At 47.8% G+C, this 23,915-nt stretch overlaps 1 protein-coding gene and 1 long non-coding RNA gene across 3 annotated transcripts in view; one reads left to right on the top strand and one right to left on the bottom strand.

The window, feature by feature from the left end:
* TSHZ1 (teashirt zinc finger homeobox 1) overlaps window positions 1–23,915 on the bottom strand; it is a 76,823-nt gene that overhangs the window by 42,199 nt on the left and 10,709 nt on the right. The window lies entirely within an intron of this gene.
* LOC147575697 (uncharacterized) lies at window positions 1,318–21,706 on the top strand. The gene is made up of 2 exons (XR_015242656.1): window positions 1,318–1,511; window positions 21,401–21,706. It is a non-coding gene; the product is annotated as an uncharacterized LOC147575697 (long non-coding RNA).

Raw genomic sequence — 23,915 nt, 5'->3', positions numbered from 1 at the left:
GAAATTTCAGGGGATGATTCTTTCCAAAGTAAGAGAACTCAAGGGGCCAGGCAATCCGTGCACGGACTCGAACATCTGTTTTAAGTCATAAAGGCCATGAGATTTCGGGGGGTTGTGCCATCTGCTAATTCGACCGACTTCCTACAAAAGCATGGTGCCCTGGCATCTTCGAGGAGCAAAGGCACACGACTGGGCCGGCTGAGGGATCAGCACAGGCCCGGGGAGGTGCTGCACAGCCCTCCAGAGTTGGGGCAGGCGTGACTGTGCAACCCTGGAAACAAGGTCACGTCCACGGCGGGGCAGATCTCCAGCACCTGTGCCGTGTGCATTATCTGTAGGAAAGCACTGGCATTCGGTGAGGGCGGCAAGCAGGCGGTGGAAGCTACCAAGCCAAGGTGCTTTCGGCCAGTTCGCCGGCCCTGTGCAGGCATGTCCACCAAAGGCGCCTCCAGAAGGGAAAATCGTATTTGGGCACCTCCATCTGCTGGAGCGAAGATTATGAAGAAGCCGTATATACCGCCAAAATACTGCGGGCTCCAACGTGGAATAAATCCTCCGGCCCCTGGCTCGCGGCGGCCTCTTCAAGCAGGGTTTCAGTACTCCATTACCGCGAATGTTCTTTGGCCCCCAGCAAAAAATATTGACAAAATTCCGCTTTGAAGACAGTTATTGTCTCTGTGTACTTGATGGCAGCCTTCAGAACTCCACCTGCTGGCATTAAATTCTTGAGTTTGGAGGAAAGGAGAGAAAATCTGCCACATCTCAAGCTCTTCTGCTGGACCGGCAGCAGGCCAAATTATTCTTTCAATTAAACTAGTTTTGTGCCTAAAAGAAAATAAGGCCACAGGTTTTCAATTCCCTCCCCCCACCACACACACACACAGACACAAAGAATCAAAGCCATCACCATGTCTAAATCCCATGACTCGGACATGATCTAAATGGCTTAACAGCATTGGATAATACAGCTCATAAAATTAAATCTAGTATCAGAGATTTCAGTAGTGCTAATTGTGGGATCTGAGCTCACAGGCAATCAAGTGATGGACAGCTGTACATTGGGGCACATGTCAATGGACCTGATGTAGGGCTCTACTCCTCCCCCTCTCTCTCTCTCTCTCTCTCTCTCTCTCTCTCTCTCACACACACACACACACACACGAACTAACCCATCCAGGTCTGTGTAACAACACCACCCCATCTGGGGTTGAGCAGAGATCTGGGACTCCCAATGTCACCCCCACTTTCCTGAGGGACAGGAGGGACACCCCATGAAAGCCTCTTTCTCTGCCATGCGACACGCGCACACGAGTCACATTGTCACAGGCAGCAAGACAGCCCCGCACGGTACGTGCATCTCGGCCGACTTCCTGCCAGACAACCAGATCCAGTCTTTCACAGGAAATACCCAACTAACAAATGCTCTGTGTTGGGACTTTCTCTTCAAAACGCCTGGCCTGGTTCAAGGGAAGCAAAATTTGAAACACCCATCTCGGTCGGATACTCGTAAGGTAAGGATGCCTCACGAGCTGAGGGTGCGTAGAGAGGACGTGACCACACATTCACGGGGGCGGGGCGAGGGGGGGGTTCATGACACTGAATTTGTTTCACAGAACAGTCTCAATAGAAGTCAGAGACAAAGGCTGCCTGAGATTTAACACTCAGAATAATCGGGATACTTAGTATAAGGAAACAGAACTTGTTTCTGTCGTGGCACACATGATGGGTTGCATCACAGGACTGGGTACCATTTGCTAACTGCCATGCGGATGAGGAATTTGTCACGAATGTGAATGACAGTCACTTTCCAATGAGGAGCCGTCCTCTGGTACATCCCCAGATAAGACAAGAATTTCCCATGCTTGAAACACAAATTCTGAAGTTTCAGTAAACAGACCGTATAGGGCCAAAGAGATAAAATACATCAGAATAAAATGAGAAACCGAAAAGCCAGCAGTTCTAAAAAGTCCGTATGCTTATGGTGATGGTAAGGAGACATCTCAGGTCTAGATCAGCAAGCCTGAAAAGTCTAATCTTTCCTTCTTTGTCCAGCTTCATATGTTTAAATACGGAAAACACGGTGCAGTATCATAAAGCTAAGAAGGTATTTTAAATATCAATATAACGGCTTAAAATTAGCACTGACATACCCCTAAAAATCCAGGGTTCCCGTTCTTGCCTTAGCTTTACAAACAGAGGCACCCACAAAGCGTTTGACTGTTCCCTTCCGTAGCCCCGGGTAGCACTGGCTATCTTCCTGAATCCAACTTCTCAAAATACCAATGCAGAATTCACCTCCTCCCTGCTCTTCTCCGTTTTTACCTAAAGGCAAAAAGTAAATCTAGTTTCTCTTCACAGATTGTAGGCCTGGTTTTCATTTGTGCAATAGTCCTTTTGACAACAATGCCTAGTTAAAAACATCCATTAAAAGTCTGTAGCAGCCATTTAATGGAAGGAAAATCTAATAGGGTTCCACTGCAACTCCTTCATTAACTTTTAAAAGAATTCTCTCCTATGGTGTTAGCAGACGCGTGCACACACACACACACACACACACACACACACACACACACTTGGGACACAAAGACAGACAGACCGACAGAGACGGGGCGGAGATGGGGGAGACGGAGAAGGGCTTTCATATTCTCGGGGCTGGATTATTAACCTTTGCAAAGGATGAGGTCAAAGAATCTTGGCTTCTTCGGCTCCCTTTACCGGCTCTTCCTAAGCTAACACCTCCTCTCGTAAGTAGTACCTACGGTCTCCAAGTCGTAACAGTGAGATGCAGAGAACGCGGGACTCAAGCCAGCCCTGTACCAAGGCCATCGGAGCGCGGAACACCCAGCGCGCATCCTTCACCAGGAAAATGCAAGGGCCGCAACAGAGTCAGGATGGGCCAAACCAAACAGCTGTGGCGTGACGCCCTGACCGACCCAGCTGTGCTGGAGGAAACCAGCCCCCGGCTCCTGTCCGTCGTCGGTCACCGGAGGAACCACATCAGGCTCACAAGGGCGCCTCGTGGCTCCCTCCGATTTCTCCAACCTGTGGGTGCTGCACCAGGGTGAGGGGCCTCCGCGGGGTGCGGGCCCGCTGGTCCGCTGCCCGCGGCCCCCCTCCTGCAACCTGACGCCCTTCCGACAAGCTTCGGTCACCCCTTGCCTAGTGTGCAGCCTCATGTGTACCACAGCGTTTCTTTCTTTATTAGAAACTTATCCCGGCTTTTTTTATTATGATCGTTTTATTCTGTACCCTGGTTACCAAGCTGCGTGGGTTTGGAATGGTCTGGCCCTAGCCCTATTTTTCCCATAAGCCTGCAACTTCCTGGACCATATGTTGTGTTACCCCTAAAGAGCCTGCCCTAAGGCCCTACTAATAATTTGAAGAAAAGGCAAAAACATTCAAATGAAACTCAGAGGAGAACTGCACACATAGGAAATGCATTTAAAAAAAAAAAAAAAAGCTTTTTGGACTCCTGAGCTAATTTAGGGCTGGTCACCAGTAATTAACGTAGCAGATGAAACTGCGCGGTGTTCGTCATTCTCCCAAATCTGAACACTCCTCAGCGATTCCTACTGAACACGCTAACCATGGCCACCGCGGCACACGCGGCCGCTACTCACAACACCAACACCACAGACGATCGCCTCACGCAGAGGTCCGGGAGGGATTAAAGCGGCAGGCTACAAGGCCCATGTCATCCCTGAGTGGCCCTTTGACCAACACCAACCTCAGAACCCGAAGGAAAGGGGCCCCCCAAAGGACCCCACCGTCCACTTGCAGTGGCTGCTCGCCATTGAGTGTCCTCATCTTCACCACCAAATCTAACAACGACCGGTCCGTTAGCACATGCCCCGTAGATCCCTCTGGGGGACAATTTCACAGCTGTAAGAAGCCTCCGGTGGGTACAGCACCTACCAGCCGCCCTTCTGATTGATGATGGTACACTGTAACTCATGTCAATCGGGAGGAGTGTTTTGCCCTTCAGTCATCCAGTGTCATGGAAACACACTCAACATGACTAATGCTACACTCATTTACTGACCTCAATTTGTTCCGAGATGTTTTGGTGAATCACAGTATTGCAACTTTCTTGAGGATGAGCTAGTGGGGGACCCTTCTTTTGTATCACCCCCCGCCCAGATGGTGAAGACGTAGGCTCCTCCCAGCTGACCAGTGAACACCTACCTGTCAGGACGAGTCCCATGAAGACGGGTCCGTCCTTCCTGTCACTGTGGGACTAGCAATGGCCACAGTCCATACACCAAGTGGTCAAGATGGTACTGTTTGTTGCTCCTCGTCAATAACCGAGACATTGGTTGTCAATATCTAATATTTACAAAGCATCCTGAGCACATATAGGACTCACGGTAGCTTACACATCTACCTCCAATCTTTAATAAAAGCTGTTGCCGAAAAGATAAGGCATCATATTCTCCTACAGTAGGTTGACCAGGGTCCTCCAAAATTCATGTCCTTCTAGAACCTAACATTGTGACTTTACTCAGAAATAGGATCTTCGTGGATGCAATTTATTTAGTTTCAGTGACGTCATCAGATCGGGATGGGTCCTAAATCCAGTGATTGGTGGCTAATAATGAGAGAAGACACAGAGAAGGCAGCCATGTGGCAATGGGGGCAGAGTACAGGGACACAGTCACAAGCCACGGTACACCGAGGACTGCCAGGAGCCCTCAAAAGCTGGAAGAGGTGAGGAAGGATTCTCCCCACAGCCGTCAGAGGGAGAATAGTCTTGCCGACCCCTTGACTTCTGACTTCCAACCAGCCTCCAGAACTGTGACAGAATGACCTTCCATTGTTTTAACAACTGGTTTGTTTCACTATTAAACCCCCTGTTCTTAATTTTTACTTATTTGTTAGGAGCTTCCCTGAATAAGGAAGAAATCAAATAAGTTAGGTAAGAGAAGCATAAGCAGAATGGAATATGTTAGTTCCCCAACTATATACAATGAAACATGTCGTCCTTGACATCAAGGGTCACTGTCACACCTGCAAGCACAGACACACCTCCACGGTCACTGACCTGGGGAGGAGTGGAGGGAAGAGAATCTTTCAAGGTAGACCTACTGCCCTGGTCTCCATTCAGTAAAGCAAGTCGCCACCCGAGGGGGCAGGAGAGCAGGGCCTGGGCCAACAAATCCTGCACTGCAGGCTAGGTGGGTACCGCACGGGAAGGGGAGACGGGAACTGAGGACAGCTATTCGAATTCCCGGAAGTGTCACGGGACTGTAGGGGCAGGCCAGCCACCCCACCCCAGAATCTGGAACCCACACATCCAAATGCTGCGGAACACTCAAGACGTGTCCTGGCGAAGTGACCCATTTCCATGGGGAATGAGACGTGCTTGCTCCCATTCCTGGCAGCAAAGCCAATAAGCACCCAATAAATATCTGCTCATCCACGAGAGGGAAGAAGAGCCAACAAGAGAGGCCGCCCCAGCCAGGGTGCCCGTGGCAGACACCCCTCCTACATCAAAACACTCACTAAAAAGCGGAAGAAAACACTCCGTCAATGAGCCACTGTTCTGAATGTACTGATCTAAATAGCAGGTCTGACTGGCTGTTAAAAACTACTGACTCTGAACAGCAAAACCGAGTAGGGTTCGTGTTTTTGACGGTTACAAAATCGTGGGATGCGATCCTCGTGCTGAAGTAACTTACAAGAGGGGAGAAGAGAAAGCACTGGGACACAGCGAGGGCCTGTGAGCAGCGGGAGACTGTATCTCCAAATAGGAGGCTGTGTGTCACCTCCTGCGGTGGGCGAGCTGGGATGGCCCACGGGGGGTGGGGGTGGGGCGCCCACTGGGGCAGGCGGCACCATGGGAGACCATGTCCCCATTCCAGCAGGAGAGTGTCGTGTGTTGGGCCGGGGCTTGGGGAGAGAACACACATGTGCCCGGGGACCGGCACCAAGTTCCCAGCAAAGGAGAGCTGGCGCAGCACCAGGGCGGGTCATCGGGTCCAGGGTCCCACACGCACGGCGGGGAGACGCTTTGGCGACTGAACCATCCGGACACTCACAGGACCCGAGCTGTGCCTCATAAGCCACAAAGCTTCCCAGGAAAACTGTTCACACATTCTCTAAAGATTTCATACAAATTCCAAACTTGGCCCCCCCAAAAAAAGAAAAGAAAAGAGAAGAGAAGAGAAGAGAAAAAAGAAAAGAAAAGAAAAGAAAAGAAAAGAAAAGAAAAGAAAAGAAAAGAAAAGAAAAAAAGTAGCAATATCTTTCTCGCTTTAAAAGCCAAGTCACTGTCCTTGAAATTTGCAGAGTGATCACTTTCGGGGAGGAAGTGATGTGCATAAATCCACGAACAAGAGAAAAAAAGAGGGCAGCCTTTAGAGAAACCTCCTATTTGAGACCACACTCCACAAATTTTTGCTTGATAAAACTACAATTTTCTTCTTTAGATGTTAAACCCTCCAAGGATATTTCTATTTCCTAAGGTCACAAGTGTATGCTTATCTTTAAAGGGTCAGCTCTCAGGGCGCCGGGGTGACTCAGTCGGTTAAGCATCTGACTCTTGATTTTGACTCAGGTCATGATCTCGCATTTCTGGAGTTCAAGCCCCACATCAGGCTCTGCACTGACCGTGCAGAGCCTGCTTCGGATTCTCCTTCCCTCCCTCCTTCTCTCTCTCTCTCTCTCTCTCTCTCTCCTTCCCTCCCTCCCCCTCTCTCTCTGCCCCTTCCCTGCTCATGTTTGCTCTCTCAAAGTAAATAAAGGGTCCGTTCCACCAATGGGCTCAAGCAGGGGCTTCCAGTACTTTGACCCTCTGATGTCCACACTCGTTATACAGAGCCAAGCAAGGCAGGGGGCTGTGGTGACTCCCTGCCAGACGCACAGCGGTCCAGATACACTGCGTTTTCCCAAAACAGGGGAAACTGATGCCAGGCTTTCTCCCTGCTGTTCACAGAGCATTTCCCTCAGAGTTAATCCTTCTGAGCCTCTTCCTGCTGACTGAAGTGTGTCTATCCCAGGCAGGGAAGAAGACAGGTAGTATCCATTTTAAAAAAAAGAAAGGAACTGAGACTTTCTTCTCACTCAAAACCGGGTACGTTCAAAAGAGAGAGAATTTTCTTCTAGCCAACAGTTTAAAATGACAACTTAATAAATCCGAACTTGTATAAAAAGTTCTTGTTACGGTTTCACTTTTTATAATTATTCTATAATTTCCTAACGATTAACTTGCATGATATTCTGCATGACAATTTGTGCTTCTTTACATAACAAGCTCATGGTCAAGGTGTCCATATTCTTCCATAATGAAATCATTACATGGCCACGCTTCTGGAGAAATGCCAAAAAAAAAAAAAAAAAAAAAAGTTTCTTTCAAGAGTTCAAAAGGAGCTGAGCTTTTAGGCTCCCATGAAATTTTAATCAAAATAATAATAAATAAATAAATAAATAAATAAATAAATACTGCTGAAATATCAACTATTCATTAAATCAGACCATTAATTATCTCGTTAGACAAGGCTCTAAACAAGGGGGTTTGCTGTGATGTCCCTGACGCCTTAGGCCCCTGGCTTGAGCTGGCCCTTTCTTCGGCCCTAGGAAGCCCTGGGTCCATGTGGCCTCCGAACCTTTGCAAAAGTAGGACACCCCCACCGGGGCCAGGGAACCCACCGGGGCTCCTCTTCTCCCACCACGCCTCCCACTGAACAGGGAGCAGAGGGGGCCCGCGGCCTGCCCTAGATTTGGTAAGAGGAAGAAGCCACGTTGGCAGAAAGTTCCCTGTTTCATGGACCCCACCCATCAGAAATGAAAGACCCCCTCCCATCACCCATCCCGGAAGAACGAGCGAATTATCTTTCTGTGCAGAACACGAAGGAAAACAGCAGGGTCGGGCAACTAATTAACAAAGGTATGCTATTTTTCTGGATTTTGTCATGTTTCAGGTTTTTAGGGCTTGCTGCTTGCTGGGATTGTCTTTCTTGTACCAGCCGCCCTTGTACTTTTATTAAGAGGCCTCCTGGCAAAACACCTGGCTTTCTCCCCGCCTCGCCCCCTGCCCCCCGCCCCCCGCACTCAGGGCACTGGGCTCAGACCACCTCGTCTTCCTCACAGACGGGTAAGTGGCGTCACTCACTCAGCCTCTAGGGAGGCTCCTGGAGACTCAGCCAGGTCCCTGCCTTCGAGAAGTACCTTTCCCTCGGGCTCACCCAAGAACACGCTACCCTGCACAAAAAATAACCCAAATAGTCTCTGGGCAGACTTTTTTCCTAGAACACTGTGATTTACTGTTCCAGTTTGCCAATTCTTAGAAATCTCAGAGTTTCCAATGTTCCCCACGCGAGCAGCTGTGGGAGCTACCCATCCGGCATCGGTGTGGCCAGCGGGACTTTGATCGTGTGCAGTGGTCGTCTTCAGCAGCCGTGTGGTGCCCAGGAGAACCCGTCACAGGCACTATGGTGCCACAAACCACTTCTGCGCATGCCATGTCCCGATGGCAAAGATGTGCTTCCATCTCGCACACACACACACGAGGCTGCAAAGTGCAAACCAACCAGCAGGGAGCTTAGCAGAGTAAACAGCAAAGTGAAACTCTGTTCAAGAAGGGCTTCGGATAAATTAATAAGTGAGACACGGGATGAGTCATTTGGAAGTGATGAATATTTCTAAAAACATCCCTCACCTTTTGAGCTTGATGCAATGGACGTTGCCCAGTCTCGCCTACAAGATAATGTTGCAGCCATTGGAAAAACAAACACAAAAAAGTGTGCACATACATACACACATGTACACGTTATGTGCATCCGTGTGAGAGGTAGGATTTTTGTCCTTGTTCCGTACATGGAGCATGAGAGCAACAGGAAAATTCACCATGACTCGTGGCTTTCCATGGAGAACGCGTCTCAGGGAGCCTTTGGTCCCCCTCCCTTGGTTTACACAGGAAGAAACCACAGCGCCCCCTGCAGCTGGTTGGCGGAAGGACCAGGGACAGCCGGGGGAACCAAGACTTCCGTGCCCTGTACCCCAACCATCAGAAACAGACTCTGCAAGATGTATGACAAACACACACACACAACACGTAGCTGGCTTCGGAGGTCAAGGAACCAGACCTACACAGCTTAGCTTGTATGACCTCATGACAATCTATGTGACCTACCTATAGGACTTTAAATTCAGTAAGCTTCGTTCCATGTAACAGACATAAGAGTAAGAACAATACAGGGGCGCTCGGGGGGCTCAGTCGGCTGAGCGTCCAACTCTTGGTTTCAGCTGGGGTCATGATCTCGCGGTTTGTGGGATTGAGCCCCGTGTCAGGATCTACGCTGACAGTGTGGAGCCTGCTTGGGATTCTCTCTCCGTCTCTGTCTCTCCCCCACGTGTGTGTGCACGTGCTCTCGCTCTCTCTCTCTCTAAAGCAAATATTTTTTAAAAGTCTTAAAGAATGAGAGCACTACAAAAATGAAAGTAGAAATATACTAAATCCACTCCTTCTCCAAGCATTTTTTTGAGCACCTACGATTTCCTAGACACTGTCCCAGGTACCGTGCGCACAGCATGAACAAAAACCTCCGTCCCCATAAAGCTTAAATGGCAGAGGTACTTTTATTATCATTAGGGTTTGCCCTTTGCAAAGGCACCCTGAGAAGCATACCACACTTACTGTTTTGTAAGCACGTCAGTAAATCTGCCCGTTTCCAGGCTCAAAGGCAACTTTGGGGGACCGTTACAGAAGACGTACAACCCGAGGGCACACTTTCCACCTGCCCGGCAGTATTCCCTTCCCCGGCAAGAAGCACGAGGAAGGCACAGCTATGAAGCAGCATGTTTTAGACAGGGGAGAATTTGCTAGAATTGGGTCTGCCCAAAGTACCCAGACTACCTACCTTAGTGACTCCAGGGAAGGTCGCGGGGACAAACGTGTGAGTGCCACACACCTGTCAGATGGGCAAGAACTGAAACGCGGCAACACGCCCGGAACCCCAGCAGGGCCCTGGGTGGCGACCGGTGCGGGCACGCCACGTAGTACACAGAATGCCTACGTAACGTTGTAGACGCGAGGGTCAAAGAGCGGCATCGGGAGAGAATGTGAGCGGTGTCCACACCGCAGCAGGGAGCGTGGTCTTCCCGCCTAGAAAGGGACTCGGGACTCGCCGATGTGAAGAAGCCCAGCCATGAGAGCAGACCCTGAAGGAAGCAGACAGGTTGCTCTAGTGCCCGTGGCAAAGGCAAGCAGCAGATTATGGTTGAATTATGCAGACGAAGAGAAGAAAAGACAGCGGAGATAAATCGGAACATGGATTTTTTTGTTTCCCATGTTCAATCCTGATAACATTCATTTCATTACTCAACGAAAATTTTTACATGCACAGGGTAAGTAAAATATTTTATATAAAGTTAATATTGATAACCACTTTAGTTTTCCAAATACTCTCACTAGACCATGAGATCCTGGAGGACCTTCTTAGTTGTTTTTCTTTCTCCTAGAACTTTCTGGAAACAAGCAGGTACTCAAAATAAGCATTGATTGGCTAAATCAACCAACGAATGAACAGCGGTTGCAGAAATGAGCAAATGAACTCTGTGAGGTAGGAATCTGTGCCAGTTATCATCATCCTGACTCACAGCTGAGAAATCCAACATTTAATGAACGTGTATGGCGTCTCTGAAGGTACAGAGCCAGTTGGTTTGGGTAAGCTGACATTAAAGCCACTCCAGTGTTCCTTACCCAACAGCATCGATGCACAACCAGGGTCCCCCCAGAAAGTTCCAGAAAGGTAATAATGAGAGCCAGTGACCCACATCTACAACGTCAAGAAGCCAAAAGAATTGTATGTTTAACGTCAATATTTCTTATTCAGTCCCCCACCTTACTCCAAGAAGGATCTGAGGCGGTTTGACTGATGCTCGGGAAGGCCACACTGACGGACGCTCACTTTCCCTCACCTGAGCGTGTGTCCAACACGTCTGCACACAGGTGTGGCGCACCAGCTACCCCCAAGGACCGAGCGCTGGCCGTGGCATACACCTTTATTCCAACAAAGTGGAAGAAACTCGTAATTATCACTCGCTCCAAGCAATTTTTCAACAGACCAAATCTTCCGATGTGCTGGGCCGACCGAGAAAATAAAAGGTACCACAGGCACCACAGGATCTAAAATTTACTTTTAAAACCACCCAAAATATCACAGCAACAATTTGTCCCTCGAGTGGTTTGTGAGCAGCAAATATGAGGAGAAAAAAATATTTTCACCGATACCCTTGAACTAAGTTTATATAAATGTGTACAAATATGTCCTACTTAACAGAAAAGTTAACGGAACTATTGAGAACCCACCAGCATTTTCTTAATTTGAGTTGGTAACCAACCAACTCGCATAAAAGCACAATAATGAAGGCCATCTCATATGCGAAAAATACAGAATCTAATGGGGAAAAAAAAAAACCTTTCAAATAACTGCGCAGAAGCCTTGGCAAAACAGCTACTATATTCCCAGCGCATCGCCTCTACTCGATCGTCCGGAACTGTATTTATTACGAATTACTAGATTTTGGAGCAATTGTCCTCTGAAGAGCTCAAAATACTGCAAAATAACTTCTGAAGCCATGCACAAACTTTATGAGGGACAGCCCAAGTGTCCCTGAAAATTGGTGGAGGAGGTGGATAGAGAGACATAAACGGACGGAGAGGGTCAAGGATAAGAAAAAGCAGCTGGTGAGAGGAGGAGGTGGGGCAGCCAGAGGGAAGAAGGTACGCAGGGAACCAGCAACCAGAGTTGCAAACACCCACCAAAGGCTCCGTGGGGCCACCTCTCTTCTCTCCAGGCACCAACCCCCCCGCCCCGGTCCAGCTCTGGCTGTCCTCAGCCAGCCCTGTGGCCGGTCACCACGGACTCATGGGCAGTGCGGCTGCTGGCATACAAAAGAGCCCCCAAACCTACAGAAGATATTTCAGCTTGTGTCTGTGTAGATAGGGGCCCAGCTAAAATTAACAACTTCTGAAGGATAGTAAGTGGAATAGAAATGAGAACAAAGCCCCGGGTGCAGCCTTGTATTTCAAGAGCTCCGAAAACAACAACAAAATGGGTATATCCTTCTGTGTACAGATAACCCTACGCTCCATGTTCCCCAAAAAGGGGTTTTCTAAAGTTTTTTAAAAATCAATTAATCGGGGGCGCCTGGGTGGCGCAGTCGGTTAAGCGTCCGACTTCAGCCAGGTCACGATCTCGCGGTCCGTGAGTTCGAGCCCCGCGTCGGGCTCTGGGCTGATGGCTCAGAGCCTGGAGCCTGTTTCGATTCTGTGTCTCCCTCTCTCTCTGCCCCTCCCCCGTTCATGCTCTGTCTCTCTCTGTCCCAAAAATAAATAAAACGTTGAAAAAAAAATTAAAAATCAATTAATCGATCCTCCCAAACAACTGCATAAAGGAAGTCTTACCAGGCAGTGAACTGCATCCCACATGGTGAGCAGGGCAGGGATACAGGTGTTCGGTAGAACAGCATCACAATGCAGGCTGTCCAACAATTCAAAGTACAAAACGGGCTTTCCAAGTGAAAAATGTAGGTGGGTCTAGAGCGATCCCTCAAAAAGGAAGTTTGTTTACAGGGTTCTTCTTTTAATTTATTTATAAACTTATGAACTTACTTATTTTGAGTGAGAGAGAGAGAGAGAGAGAGCAGGGGAGGGACAGAGAGAGAAGGAGAGAGAGAGAGAATCCCAAGCAGGCTCCGCAAGGTCAGCACAGAGCCTGAAGTGGGGCTCAAACTCACGAACCCTGAGATCATGACCTGAGCCAAAATCAAGAGTCAGACGTTTAACCGACCCAGCCACCTAGGCGCCCCCGTTTACGGGGTTCTTGAAGCTCCAAAACTGTGTGTTACTGCAGTCTCTAGTATGAATCCAACAGGCTGACTCAGTCTGCCCCCGACCCCCCGCAACCCTGAAAACACAAGGAATGATCCCAGCACATCTGTGATTCTCACATGCTAGCACTGGTTATCCAGAAGCAACAGACCTAACGCGGCGTGCGTTTTGGTGTATTTCTTACAGAGTGGGGATGATTGGCAAAGTACTCTTTCTAGCATTGCCACTGTATTGATACATGCACCATGAAAATCGACGTTAACACTGGAGCATGGTTTTAAGGGAAGTTTTCCACTTTTATTCTTCCTAAGCAAACTGTGCTATAATAGCAATTCCAGATTCTCCACAAAGTGAGAAAAGAATGTACTTTACAAGATACACGAGAACATATTGGGAGTAAAATATGTTTCTATAGTTCAAAGTTTTAAATAGATAAGCGGGTAGGGTTGGGGAGGCTGCAGGTGGAATGAATATCACTTTTCCGCGTGGGCGTGGGCGGAAAAACTCTAAAGAAAACTCCTACAACACAGTAAGATATGAGACCAACCCAGAATTCCCCAGCTGCTGAGGCTCATCACCTGCCCCCAAGCCCCAGGCCAAGTGCAGGTGTGGCTCCAGACAGATACAGTCTGATACAGACCTGGTGCACGAAAAGCCTAGGTTGTGATACTCCTGCTCAATGTGCAGAACTATCTATTAGAAGGAATGTTCTGGACCCTCAGAAATACCTGCCGAATGAATCGATGAAAACAAAATAATACCGATGACACACTGAGTAAGGCAAACCTAATTCTCAAATTAAACTTCTTTTAGACTTTGCAAAATACATGCTAACCATCTTACAGCCACAGAGTCTAAATATCCTCCAGCAAGGTCGAGTAGATAGAAAATATCCGGGTAAATCTGAATTAAAGAAGCCAGTATTCTGTGACACACAGGTCCCCCAAATCTGGCTTTTATTGATAAAAGTTACCTGTGTGGTTACATTATAAACCCAACTGAGAAACAAAGGAAAAATTCCTACTTGGAAGGTCCACAGCTAATGGGAATCTAGCTTAAATTACTAAAAACAGGTCTCACCGTGCATTTATTTCCCTTACTAGGGTGAAGTTTTACAGTCTTGTGAGTATCTAAAATTACAGGGTACAGGCAGGGAGCCCTGTCCACACGGGGGCTAGCAAGTTGTTGATGTCGAGGAATACCCTCTCCGTATCAGCCACACGCTCTAGGGTGACCCACAGAAAAGCAAGGATCCGGGAGAAGTCCCACGTTGGAGAAGCACCGGGAACACGCACAGGCCAGGCAGGGAAAGAAGACACTTTGGTGACGCGCAAAGGCGCCCAGTGATGGGCAAGGGCTTGGCATCCACTCCAGGCTGGGCAGCCTGAGGGCACCGTGGAGGGAGCCCGTGCGCAAAGCGGAAGGGTGCTCACGGGCACCCCATCACCCAGAGCCCGCCAAGGCCCCACCAATAGGACACAAACTCATCTCGCCTCATGCACCCAGGCCAACCCGAAACCGCCATCATAAGTAAGTGTTACACAAACGTGGAAGGGGAGAAACACAGTGTTTAAGGGGTATTTTCGAGTTTCCAGTCAAGGAATTTTCCATCCACTCCTTTGTTCTTTTTTCTTCTTCTTCTTTTTTTTTTTTTCTTGTAGGAGCCAGGAAGGGCTCACGCTACACCAACAAATGACAGAGCAGTCAGGGGAATCCGGGAAGAAAGACGGCTTCTCTTTAATTTTGCACACATGATGTTTTCAACCACTAAGGTCATACCTGCGTGTGGTGACTGACAACTTTTCAGCTTGATTCAAAGCAAACAGCTGCTGGTTTGATTGCCTAGCAACTAAAAAATGACGGATGACCCTTAAGATGGATAACTACCATAAATCACCTCATTCAAACGCTGCAAGAAAAAAATTAAAAAACAATGGTTTTCATGACATTTGCTGCACTCCATAATGTGCCGTGATAAATTTGGGCTCCTTACGGATGCACAGTGGTGACTGCACAAGTTCCGTCACTTCTGCCGCTGTCGCTGGCCTCCTGGGTGCTGGGGCCCCGGGGCAAGGCGGCCGTGGGGACGCGCCGCACCGGCGGCCCCGGGCTCCTGAGTTGTGCCGGCCACTCGCCAGGAACCAGCTCCGGCATCACGAAGATGGCAGGGACCGCGTGCGCTAATAATGGTTACAATGTATTTAGTGTAATGATTTGACCTCGGCCAACATTACCGACGCCGTGATTCATAGGAATTTGACGGACTGCCTCCTGTTTGCAGACGTCTCCTGTGTTCCCGAAAGGCCAAGTGTGTGCTTTTAACTTGCAAATCAGCAGGGGGCCGTCCACCATGATCAGACGGACGGGAGGTCCCGGCACAGGGTCCTTTGAAACGTCCGACGTCGGCACAGTCCTGCGTGAGTCTGCCAGGCGATGTGCAGCGAGGACAGGGACCCCCGATTTTTCCGGGTGTCACGGCATACCCCTTCCCTAAGGCTCACCGCAGGGACCAGCATCCTCTATACTCCTTCTTTGTCCCTTGCTTTCTGTTACATTGGACTTGGATTTTCTCCTTCTCAGGTTGTGTCCATGTCATCAGAAGGCTGCCTCAAAGAGAACCATTCCATGACCAGACTTGGGTTAGCGGTTTGAGAGAGAAAAGGACCCTTGTTCTCTTTCCGACACCCCCCCCTCACCCATCCTAGCGGGAGCCAGCTTTCTTGCTGGACACGCTCAGCCACTGGACAAGCACGATCAGAGGCACCGTGCTGGGCTATGAGCACAGCGGAAGCCACTCAGTCCTGCCCTCACGGAGCTTAGTGTCCTCTGGGACGCAGACATGGCAGCGAGTGCCTTTACGAACACAGGTGCGTGGTGTCACGGACCCAGTCACAGGGCCCGCGTAGTGTCTGCCTTTACAGTCACCCCAGTAGACCGCGCCACCTCCGAAAGCGGAGAAGCTTCCAGTGCTAGAAGGAAAGAATTACTTTTTGTTCAGTAGGCTGCACTACCCCAAGCAACTGTCTATATTTAAAAACCCAAAGGGGGCCGGGGTGTTGGCGGGGAGGGACACACATTCCAAGTCGCAAGAAACATCACAGCTGGGGTGGTGCATGGCGCTCTCGGGCCAGCGGTGGCAGCCCTGTGCGGTCAGTGAGACCTGGCCTCGCTACGGATGCCTGGTGTCGGGGCCCTGGGTCAGGCACCTGCCCGGCCCAGCTCTGACCGCAGCCAGCCCTCCACTCATGGTTAGCAGCGCATCTATCCAAAACCCTGAAACAGAAGGATGACATAAAGCAACGAGACAACGAACAAAACGAGTTAAGGGCAAAAGAGCCAGGCCCCAGGTAGCCGGTACCGTGGACCCAGGATCATCAGCACAGGGAACAACTCAGAATCCACCAGAGAGGAAGGAGGTCGCCCCAGGCTCCCGGGCGTCTGCAATTATGCGTGAACTTCTGGGATCCGCACCCTGAGAAGGAAGAACAAATTCGCTCCCAAGTCCAGCTCTGCGGTTTTCTAAGAACTGAGATAGGAGAACCAATCTTTGGAGGGTTCGACGTCTCGTGCGCTTTTCTGTGCGGGAAGCTCCCATATTGAAGCAGGATGAGAACCACTGTTATTAATTAGGTCGACTGGGCCACTTGTATGGCACACGCGACTACCTTTCGGCGTTTGGAGATAACCACGCGTTCTCCCCAAAGCTTTGGCTCCCAACACGGCCAAGCCCTGCTTCGTTCGGTCTTCCATATCCATGGGCCGCTCTGTGTAACGCTTAGGAGAAGGGATCCCGCTTCAAAGAAGTAGTCTTGACTGTTTCCCTGGTAATGGTGAGCTCTGGAGTGCATCTCAATTTCTAATATTATCAGAGTCCTAACGGATAAGGAAGATCTGGAAAGTGGTCTTTAATGTACATTCGCATGGTCCCAGGCTATGCCACCAAGCTCTCTCAGCAATTCTGCCTGCACGCAGACTGTCCCCAGGGTGGGGGCCGGAGGTGGGGGGGCACTGAACAGGACAATCGGGTATGCTGTCCCTTTAAAACCAGAATGCTTGTTTCCTTTCTGTAAGAAAAGTAAATCACACTATAGTGAGTTGAGCTTTGAAAAAAGCATCCATCCATTAAAGTTCATGGATTCGCGTTTCCAGATTGTCCCTCCCCTGGCTGGGTCTCAAGTTACAGCCTTGTACAACCCAAGTCTAAATAATATTCACCATGATAAATGGCACCATAACTCCGATATCCACAATCAATCTTTGCTTTAAAGATACATCCATCTTCAATAATGTTGATGGGGATTCTGTAAAATGGGAAACGTGACTGCTTTCCCGACCTCGTGACGGTGGGGGACGGAAGCTCTGAGTGATGGCTGTCAGCTCACATCTGGCTGCAAAAATAAATTAGCCTTATGTAGACAAATGAAAGGGCCAGTTCTGCGTAGAAAACAGCCACTCCTGAGCAATGGCTAATTTATAGGACTTCTTTCTGGAAAGTTCCTGGCTGAGGCAACAGTCTGCTTAGCTATCTCTTTAAATGATATCTGCAGCTGTAAATAACTTCAGTACTAGGGACCATACAAAGTACAAAGGGGTAGGGATGGGAGAGAAACAATAACTTTTCTCACGTTCTCACACATGATTAAAATGCAAAACTCTTCCCTTCAAGGTGGGGGGGGGCACTTTAACCAAATGATTTTATATTTGAACGCTGTACTGTACTGTGCTCTTTTCTGTTGGTTTGGGGACTCATCTAAAAAGTATACAATCGGGGGGGGGGGGGGCAAGGGAGGGTAAGGCTAGCCTTTCCTTTTCTTCCTGGAAAAAAACATCCGTTTAACCAAGTATGAGACCCGAGCCCCATCACTGTCTTTCTGAGGGCAGGAAGGGGGGTTACGGATTCTAAGTAACAGAGAAAGAGAAGAAACATCTATTGGGTTTTAGTAGGTGGTTTCAAAAATAGCGTAGAGTAAAAAACACTTCTTAGGCAGGCCCTAAAATAAATACGAGACCAAACTTTTGCCGGGGAGGACAGAAAGGAAACTCTATCCTTGTTCTTTATGTCTCTGACCTTGTCTCACTGAGGGAAACTTGGAGCTTGGATCCTTCGAGGCTGCTGTAGGAAGTGGGGAGAGCAAGGCGGACAGAGCTCTGTGGGGTGCAGGCGACTGGGGGTGGGGGGGTCCCGGGCGGGAACACAGCCCCTCAGGCAGTTGCTGCCTGCCGAGGTGGGGAGGGTTAACTCTGTGAAGGTTGAGGGCTTACAGTAATGCTGTGAAGACAGAAACATCACAGGCTTTCCTGGCAAGGGGCTTACAGAGGGTAGGAGGGACTGCGAAATGAACTCTCTCAGGCTTTGTCGGCAGGCTTTCCCAAGGCCCAGCCTGGCCCCTTTGATAAATGACACATGTCATTCTGTCACAGCCTGACAGTGCAGCTGGGAGGGCTGCTGATGTATGGCTCCAGTGAAAAGGAAATCAACTTTTTGGCACTGAGTGAGCCTGTGCCCTGTATAAGGATTTTGTTTCTCAAAAAGTGAAAGATAGACTTAGGATTAAAAGAAAAAAAAAAAGTTGAAAAACAGATTGAACGACAGCTTACACTTAACATAAATTAACTCAGTAATGGCGAAATGTGCTAGCCTGTGATAAATAAAAGCTACATTAGTCAATTATTAATCACACTCTAACTTGTAGCCAGAACCCATGACTTAAATCTGGGGCCTGAGCTGCCTTACAAACAGATAAGACAGTGTCTGATAGATGTCTTCCAGAGGGCAATCAGGAAGGAATCAAAGACTCAGTGGGCTCACCAATGGGAAGGGGTGGAAGGTTCTAGAAAACAGGGGAGTCAGTAGGAAAGAAGGAAAGACCCATTCCTTGGAGACAGAATATCTACTGACTACACAAGGAAAATTAAATGTAACAGCTACATCCAAATACTTTTCTCTTATCAGGACTTAACTTGGTCTGAATATTCAAGGCGTTTAGACACTGCAAACAAATGTTTACACTTGTATATATGACTTTGCCTTGAAAATATGTTGCTAGTTTTGAGCCTTCCCTCTTTCCCCCTTACAACTGAGTTAGATCTTTTAAATCTAACCCCTGGGGATTTTCCTAGCCCTAGCATTTATTCCCAAGCTAATTGTTTACCGCAGATTATCACTTAAGCCTCACATTTTACCAAACGATCTCGACATTTGACATTCATGCCGAGCAAACCCTCCCCTCGACCAAGTGGCTCTGGTTTGGCAGAGTTCTAAACGTTCATGCAAAAAGAAAAAAAAAAAAAATCAACCTCTTAGAGCTTTGAGGTCTCCTTACTCATAATAAACAACACGAAGTGAAACCCACCACCAGGATGCAGTCTTCAGTTGACTGCTCTGTGCTGTGCACCCCAGGGCATGCCTGCCCCTCAAGGCATCCCCCTCCTCCCAGAAAACCTTTCCCTCTGGGGCACGATTTGCAAGATGGTCAGCTGTTCAAGAGCGGCACTGCATTTCCATGACCCTGGGATCCTAATTCCTCCTGCCCAGCAGACCTGTTGAGATTGAGGCCACTTCTGACGTTCCCAAGGGCACACTGAGGTCGTGGGCACGTGTGCAGAGAACAGACCCACTCAGTCAGGAAAGTCGCAGGGAGACACTGACAAGTAAGTCAGGGTGCGTCTCCAGCACCCTTGGGAGCGCCACACCTAGAGCCTAGCCTTGCTTGCAGATGTAGATATTCAAGAAATGTTTGCTGCATCCAATTCAAAATACCCCCTATTTCCATAACAAAGGCAAGTAAGCCATTTCTCTTTAAAAAGCTACAATCAGGTGGCCAGGCTACTCTTCCCTGATTTGGCAGGAAGTGAACCCAGGAAGCATTGGCTAAGCCCAACGCCCGCCATCATACACATCTGCACCCGATTCCCCCACCTGGTGCCATTTCTGGGTCTTCTGTGCACTGACATCTTTCCATATGTCTTGACATGGAAATGGCAGAAGGGCCCAGAAGTTGTTGATTTCAGCTTCCTCCCAATTTCACATGTAAAAATACACTCAAAATTTACCCAACTAAAATCCTCTGAGCCCAACCAGCCTTTTTCTTTCTTTCTTTCTTTCTTTTCTCTCTTTTTTTTTTTTTTTAATAAAAGAAGATAGTTGTGGCTTCCTCCCACTAGGGGGTCCACAAGATGGGTTCAAGGGATCACAGGGTAGTTGTGGAGTAATGCTTGAGGGATCCTCCAAAATCTGAACCCTTCCTTTACAGATAAGGAAACTGAGGTTTGGGGCAGGAGGGAAAAGATCAGTGGAAGGACAAAAAGGCAGGCCTCTGTGCTGCGCCCAGGATTTCCCCCATATAGGACACTGAAATGACACAAAGTCAACCTTCTGAATTTTAATATGTACAATTAACAAGCAGGTTCCAAATGGAGTCAAATGTTGAAAATAGCCCCTAAAGCCAATGGTTTCCTCCATGGCTATAAATGGGGGGGGGGGGGGGGGGAGGGGGAATCATACATTAAAACACAGGCTGATGTTTAAACTTCTCCCTTCCTCCAGCTGAAATATAATTTTTCTTTAGTCCATAAAAAATTCAGATAGTGTGCAGAATGTTTATATATTACCAAGGTCCCTCTTTAAAAGGTTTATACTTTTACTTTATGACCTGTCCTTGATTCGACACTTCCGCTCATCAGAAAGGGATTTATAAAATAATCCTGAAGGTGAGGAACACACATGTGTCAGGGACTCGCTGGGTTTCACGACACGAAATTTAAGAAGAGAAAGAAATCCTGTTAAGCTCTCTTTAGTCACCAATAGACATCAAAGGTAATAATTAAAGAAGACAGACGTCATAAAACATAAATTTATGTCTCTTTTAATAATGCACAGGCACTGTAGTGTGTAAAACATCTATTAGGTTGGAAGAACATGAAAACGTTCCAATAAGAAAAATCTATGTTTTGTTTTGGGGTATTTTCCCTTCCTTTAAAAAAAAAAAAAAAAAAGTGAGGATCTTTTTTTTTTTTTTTTTAACAAGTTTAAACCGAAGTCTTTCAAAACCTTTGCCATCTGTGGGTACATGAACTATGAATGACCCCGAATGATTTGCACTCTGCTCAGAATCCCTTAGAAAGCACGGGAAAAAGTATCATTAAGAATGACTGATGACTGTCAGTCAGGGTTGACCTCATCCAAGCTTTGGTCTCTGCCTCCGTAATAAGCTGTCCTTTATTAGTGGTAACACTCCATAAAAGGGGTGTGTTTAGTCACAGGATAGCGGCCTCCGCATGCCCATTGCTTCTCTCTGAAAGATTGATTACTGCTCATTTTTACTGCCTTCCCAGCACATCCAGGGCAGTGCTGCAGAATCAGGCCTGCAAGCCCCAGACCGGAGTCAGGGGCTGGGAGCACGGTGTCTGCAAACAGGGCTGGCTGGGCGGTGGGGGGTCAGTGGTGTGGGTTGGTTGTTTTTTGTTTTTTTTTTTTTGAGGAATCTGCCTTTCAAAAAAAAAAAAAAAAAAAACCAAAAAAAAAAAAAAACGACCCAACCACAAACCCAGCTGTGTGTTCGATTCCAGGGCCTGCACAAGAAACGCCCGGACCAGCAGCAATGTCTGCAGACACGGAACTGAGGACCCACTTAAGTGTTAACTCATCTTGGAAACAGAAGGGTTCCGGGCCTGCAACCCTCCCTCTCTGAGATCTGCAGTTCCGAGCAAATCAACGAGGAGACTGCCTGCAGAATTAGGCCTCATAACCAGCCTGACATGAAAACACAAAGATGTAATTATTACCCATTAAAACTGAACATGTGTGAAACTGAAAAAAAAAAAAAACCTTCCCTATACGAGCACATAAAACCTATCCACGGCTTTTGTATTAAACTACTAAATTATTTTTAAGAAGCAATTGCTATAGAAACAGACAAATGAATTGATATATATAAAATCCCCACGTCTCCCTAAGTCCCTCGCTCCAAGTCAGCTCTGGTGGAAGCAGCTGAGTTGCCCCGAGTTCCCAGGAGGCAAAACGGAGGGATAAATGTACTATTATCTCCGTCATCACCCTTGCAACCATCACGAGGTATCAGGTCCTGCATCACTCGGAGGAGACGGAGGAGCCGTGCTGGGTGATACCTCGAGCAGGTGCTCCGCAGAACACAGGATGCGTCCCATGCGAGCTCCTCCATTCCAAATTCGTCTATAAACAAATTTAGCTCACGGGGTGATTAATTTGCAGAAACCCCTTGGGAAGGAGCCAGACTCTCAGCAGCCTAATGCCTTCAGCCAGCTACCCAGAAATTTAGCCAAACACCACAACAAGCTCCCACTTTCAGAAAAGCTCCCTGAGAACCCTGGGGTCCGGTTACCATGTGCGCAGCACCTACTGGATTTGGATTTGTTGTCACAAAAATTAGGGGGTAGGTGGGGAGTCTGAGCACTCCGTTAAAGGGAGCCTACCTAAAGCAAACACTCAGCATCTCACGTTAAGTAACTCAGAATAAGCCTGCGGGGAGAAGGGAGCACAGGCGGGCCCCCTGCCTCCCCACAGGGCTGGCACCATCATGCCCTTGAACTGCTAGAGGGTCTGGGCCATCCCTCCGCCCCAGCCCCACACACCAGCTTCCCTGGACTCAGCAGGCACAGAAAGGGGTGGGGTCGGAAGGAGACAAGGCTCTTTTGTGATCAAGGCAGTTCCAAGTTGGTCTTTCCCCCAGAGCTTTGGAGACGCTCATTCTCCCTGTTCAAAAGAAAAAGGGGGTAAACACATGCTTTAAAAACCACCTCTGTGCGTCTTCCAGGTCGCCAGGGGACGACACTGATCTGCTCCTTTTTTCTAAGATAAATGCTTACAACCGATTCGAAATTGACAAGCAATCCAAGTTCAACACCTGCTGAAGGAAGTGAGGAAAACTTTTCTCCTGCAGGAAATGACACGCTGCAAGGTAGCCCCACCTTCCCCAGCACCCGTCACACAAACCCAGGCCTTTGTGCCCTTCTCCCTTTGAAAACCCCCAGTGCACTCTGCTCCTTAATATTATTAGTGTTTCATACACGATTCGCAGCGTTGCCAACAATTTGAATTACTTCCGGGCCAACTTGGAATATTTCTCCGAGTGTTTACTTCCAATGACTTTCTGGAGTTAGAGCAGTTCCCTTCCATTTTAAAATTTTATAAAATTAAAAAACATATATCTATATATAGTCAAAAATACATAAGTATATATAATTTATATATATAAATATATATATTTTTATATATGTAGAAATATATATATATTTATATACATAGTCAAAGTGGAGGTGGTTTGGAGAGATTCCTGCCCAGCGTAGTAACGGTAAGGTATTGTTTACGGTCACATTATTTGTCTGTATTTGGCCCTTCTCGATGCCAGCACCTTCCCAGGTAACAATAAAGCTTAGCGGGAAAAAACAGACATGTTTTACTGTTATTTTCATGTAGCTACGAACTGAAGCAGGGCAGGCTCTTATAGAGTATTACACAGTTTACTGCATTAATAATAGGATGCCCCACTGCTGTGACACATTCTGTACTTGAAATAAATATTAGTCACGATACTTGCGTTTTAAATCCATATATTTTAAAGCCGTGCTGAAGCACCGGCATGAGCAGCAGCGATGTCTTGCCAATAAGGCGTATTAACCATTTTGAAAAGAGCCTTCACTTCGGTTCAGTGTTCATTGGTATGTAGTACCATTTCTTGCTATGAATCTTGCAGCTGGCTTTTAAAAATAGTAAAATGTAATAAATACAGGTTTCTGAAAAGTTCACATTCCCAAGTCAGAATGTATACTGACCTTCACTGCTGATTTAATTTATTTCATCATATGATCTTGCTGAAGATGCACTTTACTTTTTAACTAAAAACTGGGGGTATTTTTTACAACCAAATTTTCTAAAGCTCCATTCAGTCCAAGCTCCTCACTCCCCCCTATATATCCACGCGTCCAAGCAAGCTTTAAAGTGGAATTTATGAGCATGTACGTACTTGACCTATATTTACCATATGCTAATTTTCTCCAGAAAGGAGCTCACGGAACACACCTTCAAAAACTGCAGCTAGCACGTTGA

This window comes from Puma concolor, chromosome D3, assembly GCF_028749965.1.
Source record: "Puma concolor isolate L17-30 chromosome D3, mPumCon1.1.hap2, whole genome shotgun sequence".
In the NCBI taxonomy this organism is placed as follows: domain Eukaryota; kingdom Metazoa; phylum Chordata; class Mammalia; order Carnivora; family Felidae; genus Puma; species Puma concolor.
This window is presented reverse-complemented; position numbering and strand designations above follow the sequence as displayed.